At 41.2% G+C, this 17,032-nt stretch overlaps 1 non-coding gene across 1 annotated transcript; it reads left to right on the top strand.

Moving 5' to 3' along the window:
• The first annotated feature begins 777 nt into the window (after window positions 1–777).
• Window positions 778–897, top strand: LOC139032684 (small nucleolar RNA SNORA51). Its single transcript, XR_011485260.1, has one exon. It is a non-coding gene; the product is annotated as a small nucleolar RNA SNORA51 (small nucleolar RNA).
• The last annotated feature ends 16,135 nt before the right edge of the window (window positions 898–17,032 follow it).

The raw sequence follows: 17,032 nt of genomic DNA, 5'->3' as shown, positions 1-17,032 counted from the left end.
AAGTTTTGAATACCACTTAATGAAATCATTTTCTTTGCTTAAAAAAAAAAAAAAGCAGTATCAAGCTTTGAAATGTGATCATTCTGTTATCTCAGCTCATTATAATTACCCTTAAAATAATCAGTAATTACCTTCTTTTAACCTTTAGTTCTATCTTGGGCTACAACTAAAGGATTCAAGTGAGAGGAAATAAGGGTTCTCACTCTCCTTGAAAAAAATCTGTTCTTAAGCAAATCTTTCAGTTTACACCCTCTGATCCTTTTCTGCCTTGGTTTCTTTACTTGGGTAGTTTTCTCTTCAATAGCATTCTCATTTTCAAAGAATAGTGTTGGTTTAAAAAAAAATAAATAGGCGACTTTCAAAAGGAGGAAGACACCAGCTTCTAAAAGGAAGAGAAGAAATACATACCCCACTCACACTCTATCAGATACTATTTTGCTTTTTGCTCAGCATTGATCTCAAGTCAGTGATAAAGACACAGGGTTTATGTAACTCATGCCCAGATCAGCTGAGAAGTGGAACTCCAGTCCAGACTTCTGGGCTCCTAACATCCCTGTCAAGGCCTCTGAAGCTTCCCAAGGTTGTTAAATAGATGTGTGAGAACTAGCAGAAAAGATCTGGGATGTCTGAAACTGGGCATTTGTTTTTTTGCCATCTTTTCCAGTATTCGCGTTGTTTGAGATTCTAGTGGTGTAAGAGTTTGTGTATATGTGTCTATGTGTGTGTATTAGCAGTAGTAGGAATCATTAATGTAAAATAATCTAAAATATTAGCATCAGCCATCTTGTTGCTTACCACAGGCTGTTCTTACACTGACCATATAGAAAGAGGAGGCAGAGTACACCTCAGTTCAGGCAGGCCTTTTGCCTGCTCTGTATTGTGAATAGGGGAACATGGAAAATAAATAAAAATAACATTAACAGGTAAAAATAAATTAAAACCAAAAATAATTTTAAAATAAGGTGAAATTAAAAAAAAAAACATTAGCAAAGAATAAATGTATTTTTTTAATGCCAAGAAAAATATAGAGAATTTCACCCTTTTAAGCATCTCCTGGATCTTTATTTTTTTTTAAATGCCAAGAAAAGAAAAATGGCAGTGCTGAAAGCCAAAAGCTTAGTAGAAAAAATCCAAACCCTTAATTACCCAAGCTAAATAGAATTTAGAAGCACATCGTGAATGATGAAAAATCTTCCTTTTTCTCTTGGGAAAAGAAATCTATTTTATATTACTAACAAGAGCCAGAAATAATTTTTAAATCTAAACTTTTTGTGTAAGGCATCTACAAATAGATCAAAAGGCGAAGAGTCACTTCTGTTGTTGTTTCCACACTAAGTCGTGTCCAACTGTTTTGTGACCCCGTGGTCTGTAGCCCGCCAGGCTTCTAGGTCCATGGGATTTCCCAGGCAAGGCGTGGGTTGCAATTTCCTTCTTCAGAGCATCTTTTAAACCAAGGGATTGAACCTGGGTCTCCTGCATTGGCAGGCGGATTCTTTACCACTGAACCACCACTACCTACAAATATAAATATAATCTCAGCATCTTTCCTCTCAATGTCCAACTCATCCTCCTTAACTTATTGGAAGTATGAATTACAACTTTTTTTATAGCAGAAGAAAGCCATGTGAATATATACCATAAAATCTATACACAATGAATATATAATGTCTAACTAATTCTCAACTATTATTTTTTAAATTATACTGATCATAGTGAGTGAATATCAGAATACTATCACAAAGACCAGCTGAATATCATACTTGTATGAGAAGTAGACTTATAAAAAGTATAAAGGAATTAGCAATATACTGCATACATCTGATTATAATGTATGCTGCTTCTATATCAGGAATTAGTAAACTAAACTCAAGGGCTAAATCCTGCCCCACTTCCTGTTTTTGTCAATAAAGTTTTATTGGAATACAACCCTGCTCATTTGTTTACCTATTTTCTCTGGCTACTTTTATGCACACCCAATGGCAGAATTGAGTAGTTGCAGCGAAGATAGTCCATCCTGCAAAGCCTAAAATATTTATTCTTTTACAGAAAAAGTTTGGCAATCCCTGATCTACTTATTTTGTGGAATTGAGTTTCATTAAGGAACTTTCCTGGATTTACTGCAGTGACAAATTCTGGAGTTAATCGATGAGCTATGATGTGCTTAGTCTCACAGTTGCATCTGACTCTTTGTGACCCCATGGACTATAGACTGCCAGGCTTCTCCCTCCATGGGGATTCTCCAGGCAAGAATACGGGAGTGGGTTGCCATGCCCTCCTCCAGGGAATCTTCCCAACCCAGGGATCGAACCCAGGTTTCCCACATTGCAGGCAGGTTCCTTACCATCTGAGCCACCAGGGAAACCCAGTTGATGAGTAGGTAAATTTAGATTTTTAGGATAAATTCTGTGATTCTATTTCAGTTCAATGTGATGAAACTGAGGACATGTGTAGACATATATAAATCCTAGAAGTGTACCTAGAATTATGTCATATAAACAGACATTCACACATACAGGCAAATGTTCATGTAAACTCTACAAAAGATTTAAAGCTGCTCCTTGCTACCTTGCTCTTTCTAAGCCTCAATTTCCCCATTGGTAAAAGGATAATAGTAATTGTTACATTATTGCATCATCATTATCATCATACTCACACTCAGTCATGTCCAACTCTTTGCAACGCCATGGACTGACTGCAGCCTCCAGGCTCCTCTGTCCATGGGATTTTCCAGGAAAGAATACTGGAATGAGTTGTGATTTCCTCCTCCAGGAGAACTTCCCCACCCAGGGATCAAGCTGGAATCTCTTGAGGCTCCTGCATTGTCAGGAAGATTCTTTATTACATATTACCATAATAATGCCATAATGATTAAAGGAAATGAATGCTGAACAGAATGCCCAGCATAGAATAAGCGCTTAATAAATGTAAGTTACTAATATTTTAGGTTGCTTTATTGACAATCTTTACCCGCAAGGAGGCACCTCTATCTCTGAGAGAAGGTATGTGATCTTTCTTATAGGGAAGATCAAAAGTCATCAGAATGCTTGTGTTGCCTTCTAGATAACTCATGTATAAAACCAAAGGATGTGCCTTATCAGTGGGCTGACAATCTGAACTCCATTCTTGTCAGAGCTTAATCTGGATTAGCTCTTCTTTGATGCATATAAAAAGAAAACTCAGAATGATTGGTCTGTACCAAGACAGAGTGCCTGAAGAATTATGGATGGGGGGCTGTGCCTTTGTACAGGAGGCAGAGATTGAGACCATCCTCAAGAAAAAGAAATGCAAAAAGGCAAAATGGTTGTCTGAGGAGGCCTTACAAATAGCTGTGAGAAGAAGAGAAATGAAAAGCAAAGGAGAAAAAGAAAGATATACCCATCTGAATGCAGAGTTCCGAAGAATAGCAAGGAGAGATAAGAAAGCCTTCCTCAGTGATCAGTGCAAAGAAATAGAGGAAAACAATAGAATGGGAAAGACTAGAGATCTCTTCAAGATAATTAGAGATACCAAGGGAACATTTCATGCAAAGATGCGCACAATAAAGGACAGAAATGGTATGGACTAACAGAAGCAGAGATATTAAGAAGAGGTGGCAAGAATACACAGAACTCCACAAAAAAGATCTTCATGACCCAGATAATCACCATGGTGTGATCACCAGCCTAGAGCCAGACATCCTGGAATAAGAAGTCAAATGGGCCTTAGGCAGCATCACTACGAACAAAGATTGTGGAGGTGATGGAATTCCAGTTGAGCTATTTCAAATCCTAAAAGATAATGCTGTTAAAATGTGGCACTCAATGTGCCAGCAAATATGGAAAATATAGCAGTGGCCACAGAACTGGAAAAGGTCAGTTTTCATTCCAATCCCTAAGAAAGGCAATGACAAAGACTGCTAAAACTGCTGCACAATTGCACTCATCTCACATGCTAGCAAAGTAATGCTCAAAATTCTCCAAGCCAGGCTTCAATAGTACATGAACCGTGAACTTCCAGATATTCAAGCTGGATTTAGAAAAGGCAGAGGAACCAGAGATCAAATTGCCAACATCTGTTGGATCATCAAAAAAGCAAGAGTTCCAGAAAAACATCTACTTCTGCTTTATTGACCATGCCAAAGACTTTGACTGTGTGGATCACAACAAACTCTGGAAAATTCTTCAAGAGATGGGACTACCTGACCGCCTGACCTGTCTCCTGAGAAACCTGTATGCAGCTCAGGAAGCAACAGTTAGAACTGGACATGGAACAACAGACTGGTTCCAAATCGGGAAAGGAATTCATCAAGGATGTATACTGTCACCCTGCTTATTTAACTTCTATGCAGAGTACATCATGAGAAACACTAGGCTGGAAGAAGCACAAGCTGGAATCAAGATTGCCAGGAGAAATACCAATAACCTCAGATATGCATATGACACCACCCTTATGACAGAAAGTGAAGAAGAACTAAAGAGCCTCTTGATGAAAGTGAAAGAAGAGAGTGAAAATGTTGGCTTAAAAGTCAACATTCAGAAAACTAAGATCATGGCATCCGGTCCCATCACTTCATGGCAAATAGATCAGGAAACAATGGAAACAGACAGACTTTATTATTTGGGGCTTCAAAATCACTGGAGATGGTGATTGCAGCCTTGAAATGAAAAGACACTTGCTCCTTGGAAGAAAAGTTATGACCAACCATGACAGCATATTAAAAAGCAGAAACATTACCTTGCCAACAAAGGTCTGTCTAGTCAAAGCTATGGTTTTTCCAGTAGTCATGCATGGATGTGAGGGTTGTACTATAAAGAAAGCCGAGTGCTGAAGAATTGGCACTTTTGAACTGTGGTGTTGGAGAAAACTCTCAAGAGTCCCTTGAACTGCATGGAGATCCAACCAGTCTATCCTAAAGGAAATCAGTCCTGAATGTTCATTGGAAGGACTGACGCTAAAGCTGAAACTCCAATAGTTTGGCCACCTGATGCAAAGAACTGACTCATTTGAAAAGACCCTGATGCTGGGAAAGATTGAATGCAGGAGGAGAAGGGGACGACAGAGGTTAAGATGGTTGGATGGCACCACTGACTCAATGGAGATGAGTTTGATTAAACTCCAGGAGTTGACAATGGACAGGGAGGCCTGGCATGCTGCAGCCCATGGGGTCACTAAGAGTTGGACACGACTGACAACTGAACTGAGCTGAACTGAACTGACCAGGATTAGTATAAGGCAAACAGTAATCATCCACTCGTTTTGTGCAACTCATTTGTTTATTTAAACTCTTCATTACTGTGTGCAGGCTTTCTCTAGCTGCAACGAGCAAGGACTACTCTCAAGTTGTAGTGTGCAGGCTTCTTATTACAGTAGCTTCTCTTTCTGTGGAGCGCAGGCTCTAGGGTGCGAGGGCTGCAGTAGTTGTATCATGCAGACTCAGTAGTTGTGGCCCATGGGCTTAGTTGTTCTGACGCATGTGGGATCTTAGTTCCTGGACCAGGGATCAAACCCGTGTCCCCTGAATTGGTAGGTGAATTCTTAACCACTGGACCACTAGGGAAGCCCCTAATTATCCATTCTTACAGCCTTTTAACAGAGAAAGCAATGGCACCACACTCCAATACTCTTGCCTGAAAAACCCCATGGTCGGAGGAGCCTGGTGGGCTGCAGTCCACGGGGTCGCTAAGAGTCGGACACGACTGAGCAACTTCACTTCCACTTTTCACTTCCATGCATTGGAGAAGGAAATGGCAACCCACTCCAGTATTCTTGCCTGGAGAATCCCAGGGACGGGGGAGCCTGGTGGGCTGCTGTCTATGGGGGCGCAAGGGTCGGACATGACTGAAGCGACTTAGCAGCAGCATAGCCTTTTAAAAGTTTGTTTGGCATCAAGTTTGCTGACAAAGAGAATACATGGTCTAGGATTTATTTCCTTTACTTGACATCAACTTATCAGGTGCCAGGGAAGACCTCTGGGGCATCTCAAACACTAGCCTAGCTCCACATGAAATTGCTCTGATTGGGTGATTTGTCCATCCACTGACATTTGGGGTCTGTTTCTTTTTTCCGCCTCTTTCTCTCATCAGCTCCCCCTGATCTCTGAATCACTGATGCCCAGTGATAATTTCTTGGCTCTAACTCTGGCTTCTCTCTTCTATGGATTTTGTCATCTTCTGTGTATCTCTTGATTTCAGCATTCCACTCTGTTTTTCCTTCACTATGGGGAATGAATAAGATTAATTTGTTGCTTCTCCAGCAAAACCCTCGGCACCAGCTCCTGCAATCTTCATCCCTTTGGTGATATCAAACCAGATAGAATAAAATACTTTCACTGAGTTAAAAATCTGGCCTTATATCCTTATTTTTGTTTAGGGTCACTATAAAAAATGTCTACATAAAGTACATTTTTGCATGTTCTAGCAAGTTTTCTTTTAATGGATTTGTCTGTTATTAATCAGGAACTCCGATGGGAAGATTTGTATTAGACTGTTTTGCACACAGTTTAATGCCAGACACTCTCTCTCTTCTAAATAACTGAAATGTGTGGTTTTTTTCAGACTATGAAGGCACTGTAACCTTTTCTTTTTATCTAACTACCTATCTGTTGGTTTTAATAACTGGAAGCTCAGACTAAATATGACATTTGAATGTAATTACTGCCTAATCCAAGTTTCTATGCGAGTATTTGTTATTTTCTATGAAGTCACAAATCTCTTTTGGGGACACAAGAGAAATATGAAAACAACCCCCCCAAAATACATTTTTAAAAAAATTTTTACATGCCATGATTTCTAAACAGAATCCTTGAATTAATCATTACATTTAAACTTTTAGTGAAATGATAGAGGTCTATCTGGGCTTCCCAAATGGCATTAATGGTAAAGACCTGACTGCCTATGCAGGAAACATAAGAGACGTGGGTTTAATCCGTGAGTCAGGAAGATCCCTTTGAGGAGGGCATGGCAACCCACTCTAGTATTCTTGCCGGGAGAATCCCATGGACAGAGGAGTGTGGCAGGCTATAGTTGATAGAGTTGCAAAGAGTTGGACATGACTGAAGCGACTTAGCATGCAAAGGTGTATCAACAGCTATTAGCCATCTTGAATTTTCCTGGAATCTTAGTTCAGCATATTGTCCAAAACTTTGGCAGTGGGAGGAAAGGAAGTAAACACGTTTAATAACAGACTAAGAACCATATAGAGAGTGGAGTTAGGTATTATTAAATAACATTGCTATTGAGTTAGTTCCTCAAGGAGAGGCAGCTACATTTCACTGACCAGTAATCCCTGGAAGTCATGGAATCTCTCAGTTTTGAGCAGACACTTTAACTGAGGTATAATTGATAGATAACATATTAGTCGCAGGTGTACAACATAATGTTTCAACATTTGTATGTATTGTGAAGTGATCATCACAAAAACTTAACAGCCATTAAGCCATTACAACCAAACTTTGTTACAAAGTTTTTATGATGATGACAACTTTTAAGATCTACTCTCTTCAGCTCAGTTCAGTTCAGTTCAGTCGCTCAGTTGTGTCCGACTCTTTGCGGCCCCATGAATCGCAGCACGCCAGGCCTCTCTGCCCATCACCAACTCCCAGAGTTTACTCAAACTCATGCCCATTGAGTCGGTGATGCCATCCAGCCATCTCATCCTCTGTCGTTCCCTTCGCCTCCTGCCCCCAATCCCTCCCAGCATCAGGGTCTTTTCCAATGAGTCAACCCTTCGCATGAGGTGGCCAAAGTATTGGAGTTTCCGCTTCAGCATCAGTCCTTCCAATGAACACCCAGGACTTATCTCCTTTAGGATGGGCTAGTTGGATCTCCTTGCAGTCCAAGGGACTCTCAAGAGTCTTCTCCAACACCACAGTTCAAAAGCATCAATTTTTCGGTGCTCAGCTTTCTTCACAGTCCAACTCTCACATCCATACATGGCCACTGGAAAAACCATAGTCTTGACTAGACGGACCTTTGTTGGCAAAGTAACGTCTCTGCTTTTTTAATATGCTATCTAGGTTGGTCATAACTTTCCTTCCAAGGAGTAAGTGGACTTTAATTTCATGGCTGCAATCACCATCTGCAGTGATTTTGGAGCCCAAAAAGATAAAGTCTGACACTGCTTCCACTGTTTACCCATCTATTTCCCACTAAGTGGTGGGACCAGATGCCATGATCTTAGTTTTTTTGAATGTTGAGCTTTAAGCCAACTTTTTTCACTCTCCTCTTTCGCTTTCATCAAGAGGCTTTTTAGTTCCTCTTCACTTTCTGCCATAAGGGTGGTGGTGTCTGCGTATCTGCGGTTATTGATATTTCTCCCGGCAATCTTGATTCCAGCTGGTGCTTCTTCCAGCCCAGCGTTTCTCATGATGTAGTCTGCATATAAGTTAAATAAGCAGGGTGACAATATACAGCCTTGAGGCACTCCTTTTCCTATTTGGAACCAGTCTGTTGTTCCACGTCCAGTTCTAACTGCTGCCTCCTGACCTGCATACAGGTTCTACTCTCTTAACAACTTTCAAATATAAACACTACTCAGATGTCCCTTTTATGAGCCATGGTTTTCTTTTCCACTGTTTCTCTCCCACAGTCAACAGCAGTCCAAAAATAATAAACAGAAATTTCTAGAAAGAAATGATTCTAAAGTTTTAAATTGTTCACAGCCCTGATAAAATCTCATGCCATCCAATTAGTCACTTGGTAGTCCTCTGGTCATTAGATTTACTGTCCAGGTACCACAGTGCTTATGTTCAAGTGCCCATAATTTACCTACTAATAGCTTCAAAGTGCATGAAAGATGAGGCTGGCAATTTGCATATGCCAAAAAGAAGGCATAAAGTGCTTCCTCAAAGTAAAATGGTGGAAGTCCAGCTTTGCTGTTGCACCTCAAACTGCAAAAGATGCAGCTACAGGACATCATAAATTCTTAGTAAAGATAGCTGTTGTCATTGTAGTTCAGTTGCTCAGTCACGTCTGACTCTTTGTGACCCCATGGGCACACCAGCCTCCTCTGTCCTCCATTATCTCCTGGATTTTGCTCAAATTCCTGTCCACTGAGTTGGTGATGCCACCTAACCATCTCATCCTGTGCCACCCCCTTCTCCTTTCCTTCAGTCTTTCCCAGCATTAAGGTGTTTTCCAATGAATCAGCTCTTCACATCAGGTGGCCAAAGTCCAGGGGTTACAGCTTCAGCATCAGTCCTTCCAGTGAATATTCAGGGTTGATTTTCTTTAGGACTGACTGGTTTGATCTCTTTTGTTGTCCAAGGGACTCATAAGAGTCTTATCCAGCATCACAGTTCAAAAGCATCAGTTCTTTGGTGCTCAGTCTTCTTTATGGTCCAACTCTCACATCTATACATGCCTACTGGTAAAACCATAGCTTTGACTATGTGAACCCTTTTGGCTAAGTTATGTCTTTGCTTTTTAATATGCTGTCTAGGTTTGTCATAGCTTTTCTTCCAAGGATCAAGTGTCTTTTAATTTCATGGCTGCAGTCACTGTCTGCAGTGATTTTGGAGCCTAAGAAAAGAAGATCTGTCACTGCTTCCACTTTTTCCCCTTCTATTTGCCATGAAGTGATGGGACCAAATGCCATGATCTTACTTTTTATAAGATTGAATTTCAAGCCTGCTTTCACCCTTCTCTATTCACTCTCCTCTTTCACCCTCATCAATAGGCTCTTTAGTTCTTCTTCACTTTCTACCATTAGTGTGATATCATCTGCATATCTGAGATTGCTGGTATTTCTCTTGGAAAGACATTAAATATATACAATAAGATATTTTGAGAGAAAGACAATATTCACTTAACTTTTATTACAGTATATTATAATTATCCTATATTGTTATTAGTTATTGTTACTAATCTCTGTGCCTAATTATAAATTAAACTTTATCATAAGTATGTATGTATGGGAAAAAAACATATGTAGGGTTCAGGCATCCACTGGGGTCTTGAAACTAATCCCCCACAGATAAGAGAGGACTTCTGTGTTATTATCTGTAGCTAACACTGTACATTATATTCCCAGGACTTATTTTATAACTGAATTCTGTTCTTTTTGACCCCTTTCACTCATTTCACTTGCCCTCCCTCTATTCCTAGCAACCACCAGTCTGTTCTCTGGATCTATGAGCTCGGTTTTATTTGATGTTTTGTTTTTAGATCCCAGTTATGTATAAGTGAGATCACACAGTGTTTGTCGCTCTCTGTCTGATTTATTTTTCTCAGCATACATAATGCCCTCAAGGTCTATCCACGTTGCTGCAAAAGACAAGATTTCATTATTTTTGTGGCTTAATTGTATTCCATTGTCTGTATGTATTTCACATCTTGTTTATCCATTCATCTATCAATGGACACTTAGGCTGTTTCCTTATCCTGGCTATTGTAAATAATGCTGCAGTGAACACTGGGGAGTGTGTATCCTTTCAGATTAGTGTTATTGCTTTCTTCAGATAAGTACCCAGTAGTGGAATTGCTAGATTATATGGTAGTTCTAGCTTTAAATTTTGAGGCACCTCCATGCTCTTTTTCATAGTGGCTGCATCAATTTACATTCCCACCAACTGTGCACAAGGGTTCCCTTCTCTCCATATCCTCACCAACACTTGTTATTTCTTGTCTTTTTGATGATAGTTGTTCTAACAGGCATGGGGTGGTAACGTGTTGTGATTTTGATTTCCCTGATTATTAGTTATGTTGAGCATTTTTTTATGTACCTGTTGGCTATTCAAATGTCCTCTTTGCAAAAATGTTTATTCAGATCCTCTTTCCATTTTTTAAATCAGACTGATTTTTTTTTTTTTTTTTTTTGGGCTATTGAGTTGTTCTGAGTTCTTTATATAGTTTGGATAATAACCCCTTATCATCTGTATGATTTGCAAATATTTTCTGCCATTCCCTACTTTGCCTTGTCATTTTGCTGTTGATTTCCTTTGATGTAGCCCCATTTGTTTATTTTTGCTTTTGGAGTCAGATCCAAAAAATCTTCACCAAGACCTATACATGTTTTTACTGTGAGATTTTTTTCTGATTTCTTTTTATTCTTACATTTTATAGATGAATTGGTCATACTATTAACATACCATATAGTCTCAATAGATAATTACTACTTTAAAATGTATGTGATTATGCCTTTATACACATTTGAAAAAGAGAAAACCCTTGGTGAAAATGCATGGAGAGAAAATCATGCATTTTGAAATCTGTGTATTGTTACAGAGATCCATTGATATGGTATATTGGTATTTTTGTTTAATAAAAATAAAAAAGGAAACTAATAGTCCACCAGTAAATAGTGATTTTTGCATCAGTTAGGGGGCTAGATCTTGGGAAATACAAAACATGTAATAAATAATGCTTACTTAAAGGAAATCACAATCCTATTTTTCGTAGCTTAAAACAAACGTTTTTATTATCCCTCTTGGCTGTGAGAGTTGACTGGGCCTCATTGGATGGATCTGCTTTTGGCCTCCCATGCTGTTGGAGTCTGGAGAAGGCAAAGGCACCCCACTGCAGTACTCTTGCCTGGAAAATCCCATGGATGGAGGAGCCTGGTGGGCTGCAGTCCATGGGGTCGCTAAGAGTCGGACAGGACTGAGCGACTTCACCTTCCCTTTTCACTTTCATGCACTGGAGAAGCACATAGCAACCCACTCCAGTGTTCTTGCCCGGAGAATCCCAGGAGCGGGGGAGCCTGGTGGGCTGCCGTCTACGGGGTCGCACAGAGTCGGACACGACTGAAGCGCCTTAGCGGCAGCAGCCCCTGTTGAAATCACATGGCCATGAGGCTGGAGTCCTCCAGAGGCTCCTTGCCTCCCGGGTGGTGCCTGAGCTGGGTCTGCTGACGTGGCTGGGGCATGGCCGGGTGGTTGCCCTCACCCTCATGCTTTCTGCACACGGCCTTCCACCTTGCTTCCTTTGCTGCGCGGCGGAACTCTTGGTGAAGCCAAACTTCTTACGTGGCCGCTGGCTTCCCCAAGGCAAGTGGACTGAGAGCTTAAAATCATTTCCCATGGCTAAAATGAAATAATAGTCATAGTTTAATGAACACCAATTCCCATGCTAGATATTATGGATATATTTTATTCTATTCTCATAACAACCCAGACCCAGAGATCGAACCTGGGACGCCTACATTGCAGGCAGGATCTTTACCATCTGAGCCACCCAGGAAACCCTAAGAATCCAGGAAAGTATCACTATTCCTATACTAAAGACGAAGGAACTGAGACTCAGAATTTTTATCTAATTGCACCACTGCACACAGCTGGAAAATGGGCAATGCAGGCTGTTTTATCCAATTCAAATCCAGATTTGTTCTCTCTTTAAAACCCATATTCTTTCTCCTCTGCGGAGCCACCTTTTATGAACCCAGGAAAAGTTAAATGGCAATACAAGAGATAAAAAACAGTTCAATAAATGGGATGTCATGAATACGTAAGTTCTCTAGGACTTCAGCACAGGCGAAATTCCCTATGAACTAGGATTTCTGAGCTTTCTTACAAGGGAGTAAATGATCTAAGTGCTACAAAATTTTGTTCACAAACTGAATATAATTCTACAAGGTATACATTTTCTTCTTATCAGACATTTTTGCCTACCTCAAATTCTGTATCTTTCCTCCTCACACAGATATTAAAATTCCAGATCTGCTAAAGGCTAAGCAGATATAGTTTTCTTCAAGTAGCTTGGATAATAACTCTTGGTTATCTTGATATTTTTTGCTGATTTCCTTTTTGCTGTATTAGACTATACCTAGATGATATGAGCATTGTTATTTAAGCCTAAAAAGAGAGTCCAATTCACTGATTAAAGCAGGAACAAAGGGCAATTCCATTAGAAGAGGCAGTTGCTGAATTGATGGAGTATTTTCTCTGCTGGTTGCAGACAGAGAGAGATAGCCTTGTAAAATTCTAAAATGCACCTTAGACTTTGCCTTATGCCCACTGGATGTTACCACCAGGTTTAGAACTTCATGTCTAGTTGATTCTTATTTCCTACTGTACCCCCATCTGGAGCAAGAGCCCCATTGAGGGACTATTCTAGCAAGGACGGATTCCAAAGACGGGGAGAGAAATGGCACATACCCATATGGGACATGTAGCAGATTCATCTTCGTGCTGATTTGTTGTTTTTCTGTTGCTCAGTCGTGTCTGACTCTTTGTGATCCCATGGACTGCAGCACGCCAGGCTTCCCTGTCTTTCACCATCTTCTGGAGCTTGCTCCAACTCATGTCCATCAAGTCGGTGAGGCCATCCAACCATCTTGTCCTCTGTCAGTCTCTTCTTCTCCTGCCTTCAATCTTTCCCAGCTTCAGGGTCTAAAGAATCAGCTCCTCGCATCAGGTGGCCAAAGTATTGGAGCTTCAACCTCAGCATCATGCTGATTATATCACCCAAATCACAGAAAGCGGATCCTTGTCAAATTAGGCAGTGGAATCTTTGATGAGTTTGCAAGAGCTAATATCATTGGCTACATCTGAGGGAATTAAGGTGGCCTGGATAAAGGCTACACACAAGTTGTCCCAATCATTTTCTTTTCTCATGATGCTTTCTAATCCTAGGCTTGTTGTTGTTCAGTCGTTAAGTTGTGTCTGACTCTTTGTGATTCCATAGACTACAGCACATCAGCCTTCCTTGTCCTTCACCATCTCCCAGAATTTGTTCAAACTCATGTCCATTGACTCAATGATGCTTTCCAACTATCTCATCCTCTGTCACCCCCTTCTCCTCCTGCCCTCAATCTTTCCCAACATCAGGGTCTTTTCAAATGAGTCAGATCTTCTCATCAAGTGGCCAAAGTATTGGAGCTTCAGCATCAGTACTTCCAATGAATGTCCAGGATTGATTTCCTTTAGGATTGACTGATTTGATCTGCTTGATGTCCAGGGGGCTTTCAGATATTTTAATATGTCTATGGCACCATCCAGAGTTTTTTGGTTTGGTAAAAAGAAGAATCCAATGATATTATCACGCTTCTGGACTCTAAGTTACTAGAGGTAGGGATGTGGGCAAGACCACCAGATTCTTCTAGGCATCTGAGGTGGTGCTTGTACACATCATATTTTTATATGACAATTATCTTTTGAAGGTCTGCCTGCTAAACACTTTACACTCAAGTGATACCAAACTCCTGTTTTGGCTTTACACCAAAGTTGGTCTCTGGAATTTGGTTGAGTTCTTTGCTCTGTCATTCTTTACTCCTCTTACTCCTGCCTTGCTTCAAGTTCTAGCTCAGATATCTTCTTCTCCAGGACACTTTCCAAAGCCCCCTTCCAGGCCATGCACACTTCTGCATTTTCCTGAAATAGTCCACTGGAGGCATCTGTGTATCATTTCTGTCTCCATAAATCCATTAAGAATAAATATCATTTCTCACTCATCTTTGCACGCCACTGCCCACCTCCATGCCTGGCTTGTAGTTTGAGATCAGTAGAATTTGTTGAACTAAAGCTAATGAGGCAAACCAGAGACCTGGATGTCCCAAGCACATGCACTGTTCTCTGCATGGTTTAGGAAGGATCTCTTGCACAGGAATTCTAAGCAAGTTATTTCATGCTGCCTCACAGAAGCATAAATCCATTCTTTTAACCTTCTAAACTTCAAAATTGCTATGGGAAACACAATTGGGAAGTTCTAACAATTCACTGGGGGCTTCCCTAGTGGCTCAGTGGTAAAGAATCCTCCTGCCAATGCAGGAGACCTGGGTTTGATCCCTGGGTAGGGAAAATCCCCTGGAGAAGGAAATGGCAACCCGCTCCAGTATTCTTGCCTGGAGAATCCCCTGGACAGAGGAGCCTGGTGGACTACAGTCCATAGGGTCACGAGAGTTGGACACAACTTAGCGACTAAACCACTACCAGCCAACAATTCATTGAGTCTATCCTGCTTCCCTTAGGAGTCATGGGAAGAACGAAGAAGAAAGAAGTAGAAACTGATGTAACCAATTTGGTAGTTTCTGATGATACCCAGACAGGCACCAAGTCTAGGAAAGCAGACAGATACCAAATAAAGTGGCATGTTCTCCTGGCACAGGGCAAGAGACAGCAACCCAAGGGGGTCAGACAAATAGAAAGGGATTCAAGTTAATTTCCTAAAAGAACTGACACTATTTGAGACTTGCTTGCATGTGCCAAATTTTCAACAGCCACAAGCTGAATGGCTAATGATGCTGACTGCCTTGCTGCGCTTTCCAGAGATGGGCAGCATTCTCTGGCCAGCTCCATGGCAGATCGGAAATGAGGAACCCCAGGACGTTAGCTGTGAATGATCCCAGCGCCGACCCACCGGCAGACCACAGATTTATTTAAGACCAGCAGGAAATGAAGTGGGTATCATGGCCCCCTAAGGCTTTCTGATCAGCTTAGAAGGCAGGATGACAATGAGATACAGCAGACAGCCCTCTGAAATCAGTGAAGGGCTATTTGCATCTCTTTGGGGAATAAGAAATGGTGCTGATGGGGAAGACAAGAGGTCATTTCTTTCACTGTCAAGCTGGGAAGCCCCTAGGAGCTTAATCCCAGCCTCCCTTACTCCAATGCTGCTATTGGAATGAGATCTTCTGCAAAAGGTTGCTTTGGCAAAAGATGCTACTAATGTTTCTCATTGAGTTTAAAGAAAGAGAGTCAAAGAATTGCTTTATCTCCCATAGCCTCTTCATCAGTGAATAGGATTCATGACCCTGGAGTGAGTGAGATTTGAGTTTCTTCAGGTCAAATACTATCCGTGAGAGCAGGCACCCGGGTTGCCCCAAGCTATCGAGAAATTCTTGTGGACAGAAGCAATGAACTGCAGTTCCCAGCTGCATACTGAATGTTTCCTATTAACTCACTATCCTTTGCAGTAAATCAACTTACTCTCCATTACAATAGATGGCAATAGTGTATTACTTGTCAGCAACAAGCTGCCATAATAAGGCTCTTTCAGACAGCCTCTCAGATACAGATTGTGATGTCTGGAGAAATAGAATTGCTTTTTTAAAAAAAGTATGAGCCATGACTGTAATGAGGTCAGATCCAGTATTTCAACAGGAGGGTCCCTGAATTTTCTTACATCACAACAAGAAATTGACTGCAAAGAGCATTATGAACGTTCATTACTTTAATTGAAGACTATTTATGAAATTGAGGTCCTATGAATTCAGCAACAGAAATATCTTGTCCAAAATGTTCAAAGCCTACAGAAACTACAAATTATCCAGTAGACTCTGGAAACAGCCAGAAGGCTTGGATTCATAGCTTGCCTCTGCAGCTTACCATCTGTGTGGCCACAGGTAGGGTGAAAGTGAAAGTGAAAGTCTCTCAGTTGTGTCCAACTCTTTGTGACTCCAGAATTCTCCAGGCCAGAATACGAGAGTGGGTAACCTTTCCTTCTCCAGGGGATCTTCCCAACCCAAGGATTGAACCCAGGTGTTCTACATTGCAGGTGGATTCTTTACTAGCTAAGCCACCAGGGAAGCCAAGAATACTGGAGTGAGTAGCCTATCCCTTCTCCAGCAGATCTTCCTGACCCAGCAATCGAACTGGTGTCTCCTGCATTGCAGGCTGATTCCTTACCAGCTGAGCTACCAGGTTACTTGGACCCCATCCTTACCTCCCAGGTCTTACGAAGGCAACAGTCTTCCCTTCTACTGGAACACACGATTGTGGATTAAATGAGATGACATCCGTAATGTGCCTCCACAAATGCCTGTAACACAGGTATCTGATCAATGTCACTTAGTGTTGTCTTATGCCCAGTGTTTCTAAGTCTGCAGCATTGTACAGTCAGAAGCTCCTTTTAATTCAAGGAACCAGAAGATGCCTGCTCCTTATCTCTTGCCCTTCCCCTCATGCCAGTGCAGATTTGAACTCTCAGGAAATAGTCCACGGGGGTTGAATGTTGAGCTTCCCAAAGGAACAAATAAAGAGACCAAAGTCAGCTTGTCCCCACCGGGTTGACATCTGACAAAGATTTGAAGTGGCTCTGAGGCATCACGGAGAATGGCTGCAAATCACGCTGTCAGCCCAAAGTGCATCAAAGCCGTTCCCTGGCTTGAGCCACCCCAGGGA

Source organism: Odocoileus virginianus, chromosome 32, assembly GCF_023699985.2.
Source record: "Odocoileus virginianus isolate 20LAN1187 ecotype Illinois chromosome 32, Ovbor_1.2, whole genome shotgun sequence".
Lineage (NCBI taxonomy): Eukaryota > Metazoa > Chordata > Mammalia > Artiodactyla > Cervidae > Odocoileus > Odocoileus virginianus.
The sequence above is the reverse complement of the archived record's forward strand: the minus strand, read 5'-3'. Positions and strand labels throughout refer to the sequence as shown.